This window comes from Lissotriton helveticus, chromosome 7 (genome assembly GCF_964261635.1).
Source record: "Lissotriton helveticus chromosome 7, aLisHel1.1, whole genome shotgun sequence".
In the NCBI taxonomy this organism is placed as follows: domain Eukaryota; kingdom Metazoa; phylum Chordata; class Amphibia; order Caudata; family Salamandridae; genus Lissotriton; species Lissotriton helveticus.
Window position 1 is genome coordinate 469,944,236 of NC_136068.1, and position 16,687 is coordinate 469,960,922.

The 16,687-nt window shown below is 46.7% G+C and overlaps 1 protein-coding gene across 1 annotated transcript in view; it reads right to left on the reverse strand.

Annotated features, from left to right (window-relative positions):
- LOC144768625 (uncharacterized) overlaps positions 1-14,386 on the reverse strand; it is a 74,673-nt gene extending 60,287 nt beyond the window's left edge. Inside the window, exon 1 of the mRNA XM_078652435.1 lies at positions 14,288-14,386. The gene's annotated coding sequence lies outside the window, so the exon portion shown is untranslated. The remainder of the gene's footprint in view (positions 1-14,287) is intronic.
- Between the last annotated feature and the right edge of the window lie 2,301 nt (positions 14,387-16,687).

Here is a 16,687-nt window from a genome sequence, read left to right on the forward strand (position 1 = left end):
TGAAGGGTGCAGTTGGAGTTGGAGGGTGGAGTTGGAGTTGGCGGGTGGAGTTGGAGGGTGGAGTTGGAGTTGGAGTTGGAGGGTGGAGTTGGAGGGTGGAGTTGGAGGGTGGAGTTGGAGGGTAGAGTTGGAGGGTGGAGTTGGAGGGTGGAGTTGGAGGGTGGAATTGGAGTTGGAGGGTGGAGTTGGAGTTGGAGGGTGTTGTTGGAGTTGGAGGGTGGAGTTGGAGTTGGCGGGTGGAGTTGGAGTTGGAGGGCAGAGTTGGAGGGTGGAGGTGGAGTTGGAGGGTGGAGTTGGAGTTGGATGGTGGAGTTGGAGGGTGGAGTTGAAGGCTGAAATTGGCGGGTGGAGTCGGAGGATGGAGAGTGGTTTGGAGGGTGGAGGTTGGAGTTGGAGGGTGGAGTTGGAGTTGGAGGGTGGAGTTTGAGGGTGGAGTTGGAGGGTAGAGTTGAAGGGTGCAGTTGGAGTTGGAGGGTGGAGTTGGAGTTGGCGGGTGGAGTTGGAGTTGGAGGGTGGAGTTGGAGTTGGAGGGTAGAGTTGGAGGGTGGAGTTTGTGGGTGGAGTTGGTGTCAGAGGGTGGAGTTGGAGGGTGGGGATGGAGTTGGAGGGTGTAGTTGGAGTGTGGAGTTGGAGTTGGAGGGAGGAGTTGGAGTTGGAGGGTGGAGTTGGAGGGTGTAGTTGGAGTTGGAGGGTGGAGTTGGAGGGTGGAGTTGGAGTTGGAGTTGGAGGGTGGAGTTGGAGGGTGGAGTTGTAGGGTGGAGTTCGAGGGTGGAGTTGTAGGGTGGAGTAAGAGTTGGAGGGTGGAGTTGGAGTTGTAGAGCGGAGTTGGAGGGTGGAGTAAGAGTTGGAGGGTGGAGTTGGAGTTCGAGGGTGGAGTTGTAGGGTGGAGTTGTAGGGTGGAGTAAGAGTTGGAGGGTAGCGCCTTGAGACCTTGCGGTGATAAGGCGCTATATAAGAACCTTTGACATGACATGACATGACATGCCCTAAAACATCACCTGCTTGTGACACAACTATTCTCTGTCTACTACAGCGTCATTGTTTAAACATATTTTTGGTTGCTTTTCAAGTTGTAAGCTAAATGTATAAGTATGAAGGAAATAGATGGTAAGAACAGCTCAAGATGGCACCTAGGCTGTTCAAAAAGCCTTTAAAATTACCTAATCAGCTAATTTATAAGTTACTGGAGTAAGTATGTAGATGAATCAAAATAGGGAATGGGCAGGTCTCTTGGAGGGATTGTAGTTGGCATAAGCAGACTTGTAAGGGAGCATTACACTCCTCCTGTTCGCAGAATGGATGTGTGGGTGACAGTGATATTTTATGAGTGCAGGCCACCCAGTGCCCCTGTAATAGATTATGTGTGTGTGTGTGTGTATATCTTTGAACTGGATGTGAGGACAGATGTATTGTGAGAGTTCAATGAGTTGGAGTTGGAGGGTGGAGTTGGAGGGTGGAGTTGGAGATGGAGGGTGGAGTTGGAGGGTGGATTTGGAGGGTGCAGTTGGAGTTGGAGTTGGAGGGTGGAGTTGGAGGGTGGAGTTGGAGTTGGAGGGTGCAGTTGGAGTTGGAGGGTCCTATTGGCTATGGCAATGCTTGTTGGTAGCAAGCAAGGACAGTGCTGTTGTGGTGCTGAGTGATGATGTGGTTGGGCTGAGTAAAGTGGCGGTGTATTAAAGTGATGTGGTGGTGTCAAAGAGTGATGTGGTGGTGTCCCCGAGTGATGTGGTGGTGTCCCCGAGTGATGTGGTGGTGTCCCTGAGTGATGTGGTGGTGTTCCTGAGTGATGTGGTGGTATTCCCAGAGAGGTGTGGTGGTGTCCCTAAGGGATGTGGTGGTGTCCCCGAGTGATGTGGTGGTCCCTGAATGATGTGGTGGTGTTCCTGAGTGATGTGGTGGTGCCCCTGAGTGATGTGGTGGTGCCCCTGAGTGATGTGGTGGTGTCCCTGAGGGATGTGGTGGTGTTCCTGAGTGATGGAGGGTGGAGTTGGAGGGTGGATTTGGAGGTAGGAGTTGGAGGGTGGAGTTGGAGGGTGGAGTTGGAGGGTGGAGTTGGAGTTGGAGGGTAGAGTTGGAGTTGGAGGGTGGAATTGGAGGGTGGAGTTGAAGGGTGGATGGTGGAGTTGGAGTTGGAGGGGGGAGTTGGAGTTGGAGGGTGGAGTTGGAGGGTGAAGTTGGAGTTGGAGGGTGGAGTTGGAGGGTGGAGTTGGAGGGTGGAGTTAGAGTTGGAGGGTGGAGTTGGAGGTTGGAGTTGGAGGGTAGTGTTGAATGGTGGAGGGTGGAGTTGGAGGTGGAGGGAGGATTTGAGGGTGGAGTTGGAGGGTGGGGTTGGAGTTGGAGGGTGGAGTTAGAGGGTGGAGTTGAGGTTGGAGGGTAGAGTTGGAGGGTGGAGGTGGAGTTGTAGGGCGGAATTGGAGGGTGGAGTTAGAGTTGGAGAGTGGAGTTGGAGTTGGAGGGTGGAGTTGGAGTTGGAGATTGGAGTTGGAGGGTGGAGTTGGAGTTGGAGCGTGGAGTTGGAGGGTGGAGTTGGAGTTTGAGGTTGGAGTTGAAGGGTGGAGTTGGAGGGTGGAGGGTGGGTTGGAGGGTGGAGGTTGGAGTTGGAGGGTAGAGTTGGAGTTGGAGGGTGTAGTTGGAGGGTGCAGTTGGAGGGTGGAGTTGGAATGTGGAGTTGAAGGGTGCAGTTGGAGGGTGGAGTTGGAGTTGGCGGATGGAATTGGAGGGTAGAGCTGGAGGGTAGAGTTGGAGGGTGGAGTTGGAGGGTGGAGTTTGAGTTGGAGGGTGGAGTTGGAGGGTGGAGTTGGAGTTGGAGGGTGGAGTTGGGGGGTGGAGTTAGAGTTGGAGGGTGGAGTTGGAATTGGAGGGTGGAGTTGGAGGGTGGAGTTGGAGGGTGGAGTTGGAGGGTGGAGTTGGAGTTGGAGGTCAGAGTTGGAGTTGGAGGGTGGAGTTGGAGTTGGAGGGTGGAGTTGGAGGGTAGTGTTGGAGGGTGGAGTTGGAGTTGAAGTGTGAAGTTGGAGGGTGGAGTTGGAGTTAGAGGGTGGAGTTGGAGTTGGAGGATAGAGTTGGAGTTGGAGTTGGAGGATGGAGTTGGAGTTGGAGGGTGGAGTTGGAGTTGGAGGGTGGAGTTGGAGTTGGAGTTGGAGGGTGGAGATGGAGGGTGGAGTTGGAGTTGGAGGGTGGTGTTGGAATTGGAGGGTGTAGTTGGAGTTGGAGGGTGGAGTTGGAGGGTGGAGTTGAATGGTGGAGGGTGGAGTTGGAGTTGGAGGGTGGAGTTGGAGGATGGAGTTGGGGGGTAAAGTTGGAGGGTGGAGTTGGGGGTGGAGTTGGAGGGTGGAGTTGGAGTTGAGGGTGGAGTTGGGGGGTAGAGTTGGAGGGTGGAGATGGGGGTGGAGTTGGAGGGTGGAGTTGGAGTTGAGGGTGGAGTTGGAGCTGGAGGGTGGAGTTGAGGTTGGAGGGCGGAGTTGGAGAGTGGAGTTGGAGAGTGGAGTTGGAGGGTGGAGTTGGAGTAGGAGTAGGAGGGTGGAGTTGGAGGGTGGATTTGGGGGGTAGAGTTGGAGGGATGAGTTGGGGGTGGAGTTGGAGGGTGGAGTTGGAGTTGAGGGTGGAGTTGGAGTTGGAGGGTGGAGTTGGAGGGTCGATTTGGAGTTGGAGGGTAGAGTTGGAGGGTGGAGTTGAACGGTGGAGGGTGGAGTTGGAGTTGGAGGGTGGAGTTGGAGGGTGGAGTTGGGTTGTGGAGTTGAGGTTGGAGTGTGGAGTTGGAGGGTGGAGTTGGAGGGTGGAGTTGGAGTTGGAGGGTGGAGTTAGAGTTAGAGGGTGGAGGTGGAGGGTGGAGTTGGAGGTTGGAATTGGAGGGTGGAGTTGAGGGGTGGATGGTGGAGTTGGATTTGGAGGGTGGAGTTGGAGTTGGAGGGTGGAGTTGGAGGGTGAAGTTGGAGTGTGGAGTTGGAGTTGGAGGGTGGAGTTGGGGGGTGGAGTTGGAGTTGGAGGGTGGAGTTGAGTTGGAGGGTGGAGTTGGAGTTGGAGGGTGGAGTTGGAGGGTGGAGTTGGAGGGTGGAGTTAGAGGGTGGAGTTGGAGGGTGGATTTGGAGGGTGAAATTGGAGTTGGAGGGTGCAGTTGTAGTTGTAGGTTTGGAGTTGGAGGGTGGAGTTGGAGTTGGAGGATGGAGTTGGAGGGTGGAGTTGGAGGGTAGAGTTGGAGGGTGGAGTTGGAGTTGGAGGGTGGAGTTGGAGTTGGAGGGTGGAGTTAAAGGGTGGAGGGTGGAGTTGGAGGTTGGAGCTGGAGTTGGAGTTGGAGGGTGGAGTTGGAGGGTGGAGTTGGAGGGTGGATTTGGAGGGTGGAGTTGGAGGTGGAGGTGGAGTTGGAGGGTGGAGTTGGAGTTGGAGGGTGGAGTTGGAGATGGAGTTGGAGGGTGGAGTTGGAGGGTGGAGTTGGAGGGTGGTTTTTGGAGTTGGAGGGTGAAGTTGGAGTTGGAGGGTGGAGTTGGAGGGTGGAGTTAGAGTTGGAGGGTGGAGTTAGAGTTGGAGGGTGGAGTTGGAGTTTTGAGTTGGAGGGTGGAGTTGAATGGTGGAGGCTGGCGTTGGAGGGAGGATTTGAGGGTGGAGTTGGAGGGTGGGGTTGGAGTTGGAGGGTGGAGTTAGAGGGTGGAGTTGAGGTTGGAGGGTAGAGTTGGAGGGTGGAGGTGGAGTTGGAGGGTGGAGTTGGAGGGTGGAGTTGAAGGGTGGATGGTGGAGTTGAAGTTGGAGGGTGGAGTTGGAGTTGGAGGGTGGAGTTGGAGGGTGGAGTGTGGAGTAGGAGTTGGAGGGTGGAGGGTGAAGTTGGAGGGTGGAGTTGGAGGGTGGAGTTGGAGTTGGAGGGTGGAATTGGAGGGTGGAGTTGGAGTTGGAGGGTGGAGTTGGAGGGTGGAGGTGGAGTTGGAGTTGGAGGGTGGAGTTTGAGTTGGAGGGTGGAGGGTGGAGTTGGAGATGGAGTGTGGAGTTGGAGGGTGGAGTTGGAGTTGGAGGCTGGAGTAGGAGTTGAAGGGAGGAGTTGGAGGGTGGAGTTGGAGTTGGAGGGTGGAGTTGGAGGTTGCAGTTGGAGGGTGGAGTTGGAATTGGAGGGTGGAGTTGGAGGGTGGAGGGTAGAGTTGGAGGGTGGAGAGAGAGGGCTAGGGAGGAGAAAACAAGAAAAGCGGACATCAAAGGAAGGGTGGGCGGGAACGAACATATGGGGTGTGAGTGAGCGAAAGTTAATTGCTGTAAGAGGGGGAGCAGGAAGTGAGGCCAAGCGCGCGCTGGCGAAAGCAGTCTGCTGCTTTTAAGTCAATGCCAGATGCCTGCTTCGCACTTTAATGCCTCACATGCACTGCCCATAAACCGCATTCCAGAGGTCTTTGGTAGACTTTTCTTTTCCCCTTACTATAATCTCGCATAGCGATTGCTTACGCAATAGCTAGGCTCGACCTAATGAGGTGCATCAATCAGATCAAAACTATTTTATTCATAGTGACTTGCAAAACCCACCACAAAGATTGTGTCCATATATTAACATTGAAGGCAATGCTGAACCATCTACTGCCCTAACCTCTGCAGGAACATTCTTAGTGATCCAAGGTATCTCTAATGATTGTCCAAACTTGATAACCATATAATTCCCTGAGACACCTAAACCTGACCTGAAGTCCTGAAACAAATTCACCTTGTTCATTGGATAAAATAATTTTGTAAGGAACTGCTACATGAGTAATCAATCACTACATAGTATTAGCTGCCTATTTTGTGACAAACTGCTTATCTTCACTCAACAAGGCAGCATCATTTATTGTCGAGGCGCTCCGTTTTCCACTGGTTGTAACCTTTCTAACTGAAGGCATCTGTATTTGACTCTTGAAAATTCTATGTTTACTGTGACAATCTTTTAGATAATATCCAGATTTACCACAATACAAACACATTCTTTGTACACATCTTCTTTTCGTTTCTTCCTTTTGCAAAGCTCATATCGTAATAAATTGCAAGGATTAAAAATAAAAAAAGACTGTTATGAACGAAGGTTTGCTCCCTGGGGCGGGGCCTATGTTGGCACCGCGAATGTCGCATCTGCTGCTGACTACGCCAACAATACGATGCAGTGCCAAATGATGCCAACTACCAGCATGCAAGGGGACATTGCAAAAAATGATTCAGGATGCAGTATGATTCAGGTCAGTGCCACTGTGTCGTCCTGTTTTTTCCAGCTTAGGAAGATTCGGAAAATTGCCCACTTTCTGACCACTGAAGCCCTCACCTTAGCACTGTTGGCATTAGTCATCTCTCGGATTGACTACGCCAACGCTCTGTACGCTGGCATCCCACAATACCAAATTAATAGATTACAATTGATACAGAATCAGGCAGCTCGCCTGATTTATCACCAACCAAAACACCACCACGTCCGTCCCCTCCTTAAAGCCCTCCACTGGCTTCCAGTTTCAGAGCGCTGTAAGTTCAAACTGGGCTGCCTGACTCATAAATCTTTGGCCGGCATTGGTCCCTCCTTTATCTCCTCTCTCCTGCATCCTTATGCTCCCTCTAGGCTCCTCCGTTCTTCTCATCTTGCGCTCCTTCAGACTCCCCGTTTTAGACGCAAAAAACACGGAGGTCTTAGATTCTCCTTTTTGGCACCTTCATTTTGGAACTCTCTCCCGCTGGACCTGAGACTCTCTCCCTCCTACCTTCACTTTAGGTCTCTCCTAAAAACTCACCTCTTCCATAGCATCTACACATAAGCCTTCCTCCCCCCGCCTTCTGCCTCTCACCAAACAAAGTGACCAGCGCCAAGAAACCGTCCGGTGAATGCCGCGCTTTATAAGTAATTTTTACATTACATTTTACATTACATTACATTACATTACTCTAGGGAATATTCTCATATAAAGAATCAGCGTCTAGATAGAGTCTCTACCAACTAAAGCGTTATGGAATGTAAGTAACTTGTTCGTCAAGATGTTAGTTATCACCTCTGTTGTAGGTAGGGTCAGGTCAAGGACCTCCTCAGACCCTAGGCACCACAGACATAGTTCATAGGGATCTGTCACAGACATTGTTTTTCAACATTCCCTGAAATGTTTAAGCCCTGATGTTTTAGTAGGTGACATATTGTCCCTGGGACTCTGAAAAAGAACGTTTTGGGAGAAAAATTGTTGTCAAAGAGAGGAGGAGTAAGCTCTGTTTCCGCCTCAAAAAGCATGTATACAAAGGAACTGGCATCAGCACGCCTGGATGGTGGTTATTTACACCCAAGTCTTCTGGAGTGGAACAACGTCAGCACGGAGGTGCACATCGCCATCTACTGGTATACAGACTACTGCTGCTTTTAAATATCTGGATCCAGTCTGATGCCTACCAGAAGCCTTAAAACAGCAGCATGTCATGCAATTTTATTTGCTCTAGCATCATCCATGTAGCCATGACTGTCACAGCAACCTGTTGCTTTCATTGAACCCCCAAGTCATACTTTGAAACCATTCAGTAAAAGGTGGAAATCCATTAAGGAACTATTTGTCTCATCATCTTAAGAAAAGAATGGTAATTATCCTAGCTTCTTTCTGCAATATCTATGAAAATCTCAGTTTTTGTCAAGACCGTAGGGAAGGATTATGCATAGTTTAAAGCGTACTCACCACCGACTGTACTGCATAGCTTTAAAATAAAACCACTTAAACGTAGGATACCCACACCACTTGACATCCTTGAAAATGTTGTCCAATCTCGCTCCCACTACCAGGGCTTTTAGTGCCTTGGAAACTCCTGCCGATTGTGGCTCAAACCTGCAAATTTCAACCCTCCCTTGTTCAATCATCCACCTGATGCATCTGTTTAAGGCAGATGAAGACATTGTAGTGCCGACTGGTCTTGATTCTGTTGTCCTCTTGAAAGTTGTATGAAGTGTGTATCAATAGCAAATTGATGTTGCTAGAAAGCATGTAAGAAAGTCTAAAGACAGTGGAGGAAAGGTTTTAACTCAAACCCTAATAAGAATGCCATTTCCAGATTGGAAAACCTATAAAATAGCCATTAAAACAAAACATTCGACTCACTTTGTGCTCAGAGTAATCAGTTCACCTCTCGGACTAGACAGATTTTGGAGATTGTTAGAGAGTTTGGCCCACTCACTGTGAAAGATGTAAGTCTCTGCCCTCCTACACTTTATACAACCAACTCTATCACTTTTTTTGCAGGAAGCATTTTAGAAATTAGCTCACCCTCTGCAGACCCCTCAATAACATATTAGCTGGACCCTACTTCTCAAGGAAACACTTTTATGCGTTTTAAGCCTATAAAATAGGAAGAGGTACTTGAGCAGCTGAAAGAGATATTATCAAGATCTCTTTGGGATATCTGTAAGATGAAGATCATTCACACAGTTTGTGAAATTATTTGAATTAAACTTACAGAATTAATGTATCAGGCCAGGTACCTAATGGGTGGGAAAATACTGCTGTCTTTGGAGCATAATTAAAGTTTACGTCAATTACCGACCTGTATCATTTTATCGTTTGCCACCAAACTGATGCAAAGCCTGGCTAATAATCAGTTATCAAGTTATTTGGAAAATAATTGCTCAGCCCGCAACAATCAGGTTTTAGACCAATGCACTCCTCTGATTAAGCCTTGATGTCCCTGTTGGATGCCCTCCATCTGTTGCATTCCTGATTCTTTTAGGCCTTTTGGCTTCTTTTGAGTCTGTTTCCTATCCAGTACTTAACGTGGATAAAATCTAACTTAGTAGTGGGCAACAAACTAAACAGCTGGGCTAACAACTGTTGGCTGGATAATCAATCATATAAGTCAAATATCACACGAGTTCCTCCAAAAGTTTCTTTAACCAATAAATGATGAAGTTGGCACAATCTGGAGTGTTATCAAAGGGTAAAAAGCTTTAGAGCAAGGGGATCTGGAAAGCCCATCTTGCTGCAACATTAGGATTCAAGGTCTTGCGTGAGTGGGAGAAGATATTCAGACTTACATTCAGAAGCTACTCCCACACATCGTGAACAACATCGTTAACATGCACTGTCCATACATATGTTCGAATGTTCCTCACCCATTACTGTACCCATATGTGATGAGTTCCAACACCTACAAGAGTACTGCACGTGTCTTGCATAATTATGTAATGATTATTTTGCCTCCCAATACTGTATCCCTCTTACCCAAAATTGTGAAGCACTCTGATACCCGTAAGGGTCACGATGGCGCTATACAAAACTTTATGAATAAATGTTTGTGCCTTGCGCACCAGACTCAAACATTTTACCGCTGACCTGACTCTGTGAAATATCTAGTCTGTTATGTGACTTGTTCACCAGCCATTAATATTTTGCTATGTATGACTATAAGGGAGAGCCATTAGCATGAATACCGAATTTCAAATCCTGTTATTGCTATGACAGAAAAACTGGGAGAAAAAAGTTGTTTCATAATGTTGCAAACTGATAAATCAGTTCCAGGTTATCCTGCCATGGCTCTCAGAGAGCCTGTCAGCATTGGATGAAGAGCAGAGAGCACACCTTGGAGCAAGGAAGGAAAGGAAAGCTCTAGAGAGAAATGTGGTAGGGTAGCCAGAGGCCAGGAATAATGTTTTTATATTTTGGCAGGAGAAAGATTTAAAGAGAGGTGTGGTGGGAGGCAAAATACCAGGCTTATCAGTGAGTAAGGCAATGGCTTTTCCCTCAGAGTTCTGAGATGCATCATAGACAGGGCCAGACTGGGCATAGCCGGCACTAGGTTTTTCCCCGGTGGGCCGCCAGTGTGAGGGATGGTTTTTGGCCTGTGGGGTGTTGTTTTTGTTACAGGGCCGTTTTTGCAGCACAGCTATAATATCGGACCCTGTAACAAAATCGTCCGAAACCGGGACTGGCAAACAGCTGGGTCACACCCCTAACCCCCCAGGCGGTCCGCTAAGCACTTTGCCGGGTCTAGTTTTGGTTCTCAGTCCAGCCCTGATCATAGACAACTCAAGCTTCCATCTCATCATCTATTTGATGCTACCTAGGACCCCTGTGTGCAAAACATGGCAGTTGTGTTAAATGATCGCTAGTCCGAAATGTTTAGTTGATGTATGAGAAATTGCAAGAGATCTAATTCAATAATCAGCTTCAAAATGTATTAGTGGGTTAAGCGGATAATTTCACTATAAATATTTTTTCGCTAATAGGAACAAAACAACATGTAAAGGGTGATGGCCCTTTGTGGTTCAACTTAAATTTGAAGAACTGTAAAGTGTCCTTTATGGCTAAATTATTTTGGGGAAAATATACAATTGATGATGGCACTTTGTTGCAATAACTTTTTTTTGCAAGGTGCACATGAAATTCCTATGGTCTTGTTTAGCCTAAGAGTGTTATGTTAAAATTTCTGATTTAAGCACCATTAGCGACAATCATTTGAAAAGGTCTGGATAGAGATAATCGAAAACCCTGCGTCACTTGCCCCTCTGCCACAAAGGATAGATTCATTCTGAGGTCATCCATGTGGGTTCATTTAAAAGAATTCCTTGCACCTGAGAGACCTTCCAGGCATGTACTGATAACTCTGCTTTGGCTTCATTCATAAACAATTAATTTAAACTGACCAAGCGTTAGAAACTGGGTGAGAGGGGTGGAAGTACCACTCAAGTAATAAACATAATCCTTGTCTGGTTAACCACAAAAGTCACTAAGTAAACCTGTGCTTACCCTCTGGTGCCTTGGCACAAGATCACTTATGCTTAAGATAGGGTTAATGCGCATAGTACTTATGCAGCACGCAAACAAAGTAATAAAGTGATAACACAACGCAAGACAAATACCAAATCTATTGATGTTGCTAGAGCTTCTCTTTGGCAGTCATTGCAGTCTACTGTGCTGGTGCTGGTTATCTTGACTGGGAGTGAATGTTTGATTCATTCAGCTCTCCGTCCATCATTTGTTTGCTGAGCACTTTTGCCGTAAGTGGGATGAGTAAGCCTAGATGTGTGTCCTTTACTGACTGTGCCACTGGATTTAAGCTAGCCTAGCTGATGACGGGTGATGCTCCGAAATTGGTCCTATGATACTTTTTTCTGGTCCAAGGAAGGCCTTGCTTGACAGTACAAGCTGGACCGTTCAAATGAGAAGCAGGATCAACACTGATTTGTATATGGCTGGGTCTAAACTGGCATGGCATGGAGAGCAAAAGAGCAATGGGTTTAACCCACATTTCTTAACTGGGGATGAATGTTTGGTTCATTCAGCATTTCTTCCATCATTTGTTTGCATAGCACTTTTCACCCTAAGTGAGAGGGGTATGCCCAGACATGGGTCCCTTGCTCACTGTCGCACTGGATTGAAGCTACCATGGCTGATGAGGGGTGATACTCCGAAATCGGTCCTAGGATGCTTGTGTCTGGTCCAAGGATGGCCTGGCTTTTCAGTTCAGTCTAGGCTGGTACCATGAGACACAGGTTCAAGACTGTTTTGCATTTGGCTTGGTCTAAACTGGGATGACATAGTGAGCACAATAACGATGGCTATAACCCAGATCACTTGACTGGGGGGTCAACATTTGATTCATTCAGCATTCCGTCCATCATTTGTTTGCTCTGAACTTTTCACGTAAAGTGGGATGAGTAAGCTCAGATGTGTGTTCCTTGCTGACTGTGCCACTGGATTCAAGCTAGCTTGGCTGATGAGGGGTGATGCCCCGAAACCGGTCGTAGGATGCTTGCTTCTGGTCCAGAGAAGGCCTTGCTGGACAGTTCGGGCTGGACTGTTTCCATGAGGAGAAGGATCAAGACTGATTTGTATATGGTTGGGTCTAAGCTGGGGTGGCATGGTGAGCAAAGGAACAATGGATTTAACCCAGATCTCTTGACTGGGGATGAATGTTTGATTAATTCAGCATTCCAGCCATCATTTGTTTGCATAGCACTTTTCACCCTAAGTGGGACGGGTGTGCCCAGACATGGGTCCCTTGCTCACTGTTGCACTGGATTGAAGCTAGCATGGCTGATGAGGGGTGATACTCCAAAATCGGTCCTAGGATGCTTGTGTCTGGTTCAAAGATGGCCTGGCTTTTCAGTTTGGTCTAGACTGTTACCAAGATAAGCAGGGTCAAGACTGTTTTGCATATGGCTGTGTCTAAACTGGGATGGCATTGGGAGCAAAATATCGATACATTTAACCCAGGTCTCTTGAGTGGGTGTCAATGTTTGATTCATTCAGCAGTCCATCCATCATTTATTTGCGTGGTGCTGGATCTAGGAGCGGACATGAAGAGCAGGTCGTCGCAGGAGATTCACGCTGGCAGGCATTTCAGATGGTTGTCGGGTGACGTGAGGAGTCCATTCGCAGTCGCACAGTGGCAAAAAACTTCAGAATCTTCACCTGGGACTCAGGACTTGCGGTTTCAGACAAGAAGGGAACACTCTAATGCTAGCCAAGGGTCCATGACTTGGATGGGCACCTATTGGGGATCAGAGTTCACTCCAGCAGAGGCCGGCAGCAGGGCTCAGGCAGGCCCAGTTGCTGGTCAGCTTTGCAGTTGCAGGGAGGCACCTGGAAGCATGCCTTGTCCCTTTAGCTAAAACAGGAGGTCAGTCAACTGACTCTTGGAGTCACTTCTGTGGAGCCTGAGCCCAAGTCAAGCAGGTCCAATTTTCCATCTTCAAATGGCAGGACAGTTCTTCTTCCTAATCTTACACAAGTCAAGGAATGTTCTGATGAGAGGTTTTGAAGGTACCGCTTTTATTTTCAGTGCCAGTCTGCAGGTGAGGGACGTCCCATTTGTCTAAATTTCACTCTTTCCTATATTTGGCTCAAAACTGTCCAGGGTAACAAACGGGAGACAGTGAATCATGCCTTTAAGATATTCTCATTATCAGGGCATGTAAAACTGAAGTAAACCTTTGCTACTTTTTAAATACACTGCATCCTGCCCTATGAGCTATTAGGGCTTGCCTTAGGGGTGACTTATAAGTATTAAACAAGAATGCTTAGGCCTAGCAAAAGGCATGATGTGCCTGGTTGAAATGGCAGTTTAGTTAAAAACTGTACTACAGATTTAGTGGCAGAAGTAAGATATGTTTTTAAATCAGGTATGTCGTAATATGTACAGACTTCAGCCCCTATCAATTAAAACACTTCATGCTTAATTACCACATTTATAGATGTTTTGAAAATATACAAGAAAACACAACCAATCATAAACAATTTAAACATGTAAACATAAATAATAATTTTTTTTTAAATGAGAAATCATCTAAACTGGTGCTTAGTGAACAAAATCCTATGGGTACTTAGTTTAAAGCTAAGAAAGAAGAGGATCAGAGAGACATCTATGATTGTCGTAGGAACTATTATAGATAACAACAAAACTACATACTCAAGAGGTGTGTGTTTGAGTGTATGTGTTTGTGTACCTAGATAATTCATGTTGTTTACTGAGAAATAGATGGCTGGAAAGTCATGTGTGTTCCATTGAAATAAATTGAGTGCAATGTTAGTATGAAAAGTAAACCTGCATATTTTTCATACAGATTAATAAAATTTAAAAAAATACTCATTAGCATAACGCATAACTCATATGTAAAACATGTTCCTCTATATTATTAAAGAGATGTAATATCAGGGTTTCTTTAATCCTAAACCTACACTTTTAACCCTCTTCACCATAACCTTAAGAAGATTCCTGAAATACTTAAGCCATACCCATAGGCCCTATACCTTATACTCAATGTGTTAATCTCTGTTCCCTTAATCCATTAACCCTATACCCAAACGTGCTAATCCTAATACCGTATATCCCACAATATTAAACCCTAGCACCTATAACCGTCATAACCCTCACTCCTAACCTTTTCACTCCTTAACATTATACCCAAAACCCTTAACACTTAAATCTGTAACTCAAAATCTTAACTATTATACCCTAAACCTCTAACCTAAAACCACATTACCTCACATCTATTCCCCTAATGCATAAACACTAGTCCCTGAACTTTAACATAAAGTTTCATCATTTGTCCCCAGTATGTGTGTGTGTTTATGTAAGTGCACATGGATTCTTTAAATACACAGGCCTTTGGAGGTAGAACAATGTCTATATTCTATTTAAGTTTAATATTAACATAATGTTTTAGATTCAAAACATCACAGATATCCCATCCATCAAATTCCAAGTGTATTATAACCTAAAGCCTAAAGCACTTGTAACATAAGGGAAGAAGTATCTGTCACATTTTAACTGAGTATCCCATCCACAAACCTCTAAATAAGACCCTCAGTCAAGCACTCTAACACATAAATGACCTTACCAGTTGTAGTAGTATTCAAGCTCACAAATAAATGTCAGTGTTTAAAGAAATTGCAGCTCTCACAAGCTAATACAGCTCCAACTGCCTCCTTCCAAGTCTCCAAGGAAAGTGACCACTGCGCCAGAGATCTAGAACTCTCAGTCTCAGTTTCCTAGGCAGCACTAATGGAGCCCTTATGACACTATCAGCAACCATCTGCTTGTTATGTTTCTATTTGTGCTCCTTGGCAATGTCTGATGATGTCACACACATAGAATCTGGAGAGGTTGGAAGATGAATTGAGAATCCTGGTGCATGGGAAATTCCAACAAACAAAAGAAGCAAGATTATCCTTATTTAAAATGCAGAAAGGTCATCATTCCTCAATATGGGAAAGCCCACAAGATTTCAAATTCAGGTAAGCTTTGTTCCAGTGGCACAGTGTCACTGAAACCACGTCTGGACATACCCTGTGTCACAGGAACAAAGCTATACTTTTTGAGAAGCCCTAACCAGGGTAAAACCACTCCTGGGTTGCTTGGTTCCGGTTCAGGGAGAACTTAGCTTGTTCTCATTGGAGCAGAGTCAAGAGTGATTTGCATATGGTTGGATCCAAACTTAAGTGGCATGGTATGGAAAATAATGATGGATTGGGATGCGGCCCAAGTAATTACCAATGAATGAGATTAATTCAAACAATCTATGCATCACTTTTCTGTACACTTTAATGAAAAAGCATACAATGTGTATTAAGCATGTACATCATGGGAAGGGTTTCCTAATTTACAGTTATATTTGTTGTCAATTCTTGTGGAGTATTGCTATTTTTTTCAATGTTTTAAACCATTTGAAAATGGTTGTAATAACCAAGCGTGCAGTGTGCAATTTGCACACTTTTTGCATGGTGTAATAATTTTTGGCCACTATTTTCTGTTGCTTTTATTATGAAGTATTATGATAGCAACATTGTTTGATATATCTTTGCTTTATTTCCTGCCTAATGCCTCTGCACTAAACCTGGACGGAGTTTGCGGAGTTGCACTATGCAGCACTATGCGAACTGCAAACAAATCTCCGCCGCACTATGCAGAGCTATGCGAGTGGCGGAGTATAATAGGAAAATGCTGTTTGCAGTGATTGGACAGTGCCGGATGCTTGTCCGCACTGTGCAATCATTGCGAACGGCACCATGCACAGTGAAAGTGGACCCTGCTTTCCTTTTGTGCAGCTCAAGTAGATTTTTACTCGAGTGCCAGCTTTCTTAACGGGAACGGGCAGTTTCTCAACGCGTGCTGTCACAAGCATTCGCGACCACTTGCAAGAGAAACCTGTTGCCCCCTGCATTGAGAAATCTTGCCGGGATGTTGATTTTCCAAGCTCGCGCTCGCCAACTTGATGTTGACGATCGCTAACGAGGTAAAAAACTCTGCTACACAACGCGAAGTGGAGTTTTTTGGAACTCAGTGATCTCCGCTTAAGGCGGAGTGCAGGAAAAGTAAGGTTCAAGAAACGTATAGGAAGAGGCGTTTCAGCCTTCACATGGCTTCATCAGTGCTGGTTTCAATGGCTCCTTCTTCCAGGGGGGGCAAACGCACAGATTTAAATATCGTGGCCACTCCCCACCAGATGGTCTCTCGCCCCTCCTCAGCCCAACGATGTTCAGGTATCCTGCGCTCAAACCAACCAGGCAGATGCATGCTGGGGCTGGGAGTACTCAGAGGAAGCCCTTTCAGTGACGGGGCATCTCCTAACAACATGTGAAGTCCCAACTGGTTGGCTAGGGATCCTAAAGCCGCCAGAGGTACCTGGAATGATTATGCCTTCCTATGCCCCTTCTCAGGCAATGGGGGGTCACGCGTTGCAGTTTCATGCAGCTACCAGAGTTCACAGGCTCTCAGCATTGCTCCAGACTGAGAGGGAGGTCGTCAGCCATCGCCTGCTTGCTGGCGAAACATAGACACCAAAACTTTCTCCCAGGTAGGGAAAAAGGAACGACACAGCTCCGGGGATTAAAAAGGCTTTAATAGCTCTTGTTTGGCGCAAGTAAGTGAGGTCCATGAAACGCTTAGGCAAACACGTTTCAGGCTTCAAATGGCTTCATCAGTGCCGGTTTCAATGCCTCCTTCTTCCAGGGGGGCCAAATTCACAGATTTAAATATTGTGGCCACTCCCAATCAGGTTGTCCCTCGCCCCTCCTCAGCCCAATGATGTTCAGGTGTCCTGTGCTCAAACCAACCAGGCAGATGTATGCTGGGGCTGGGAGTACTCAGAGAAAACCCATTCAGTGATGGGGCATCTCTTAACAACATGCGAAGTCCCAACTGGTTGGCTAAGGATCCCAACGCTGCCACAGGTACCTGGAATGGTTTTGCCTTCCTATGTCCCCTTCTCAGACAAACAGTGTTGCCTCCTCGCTCCCAA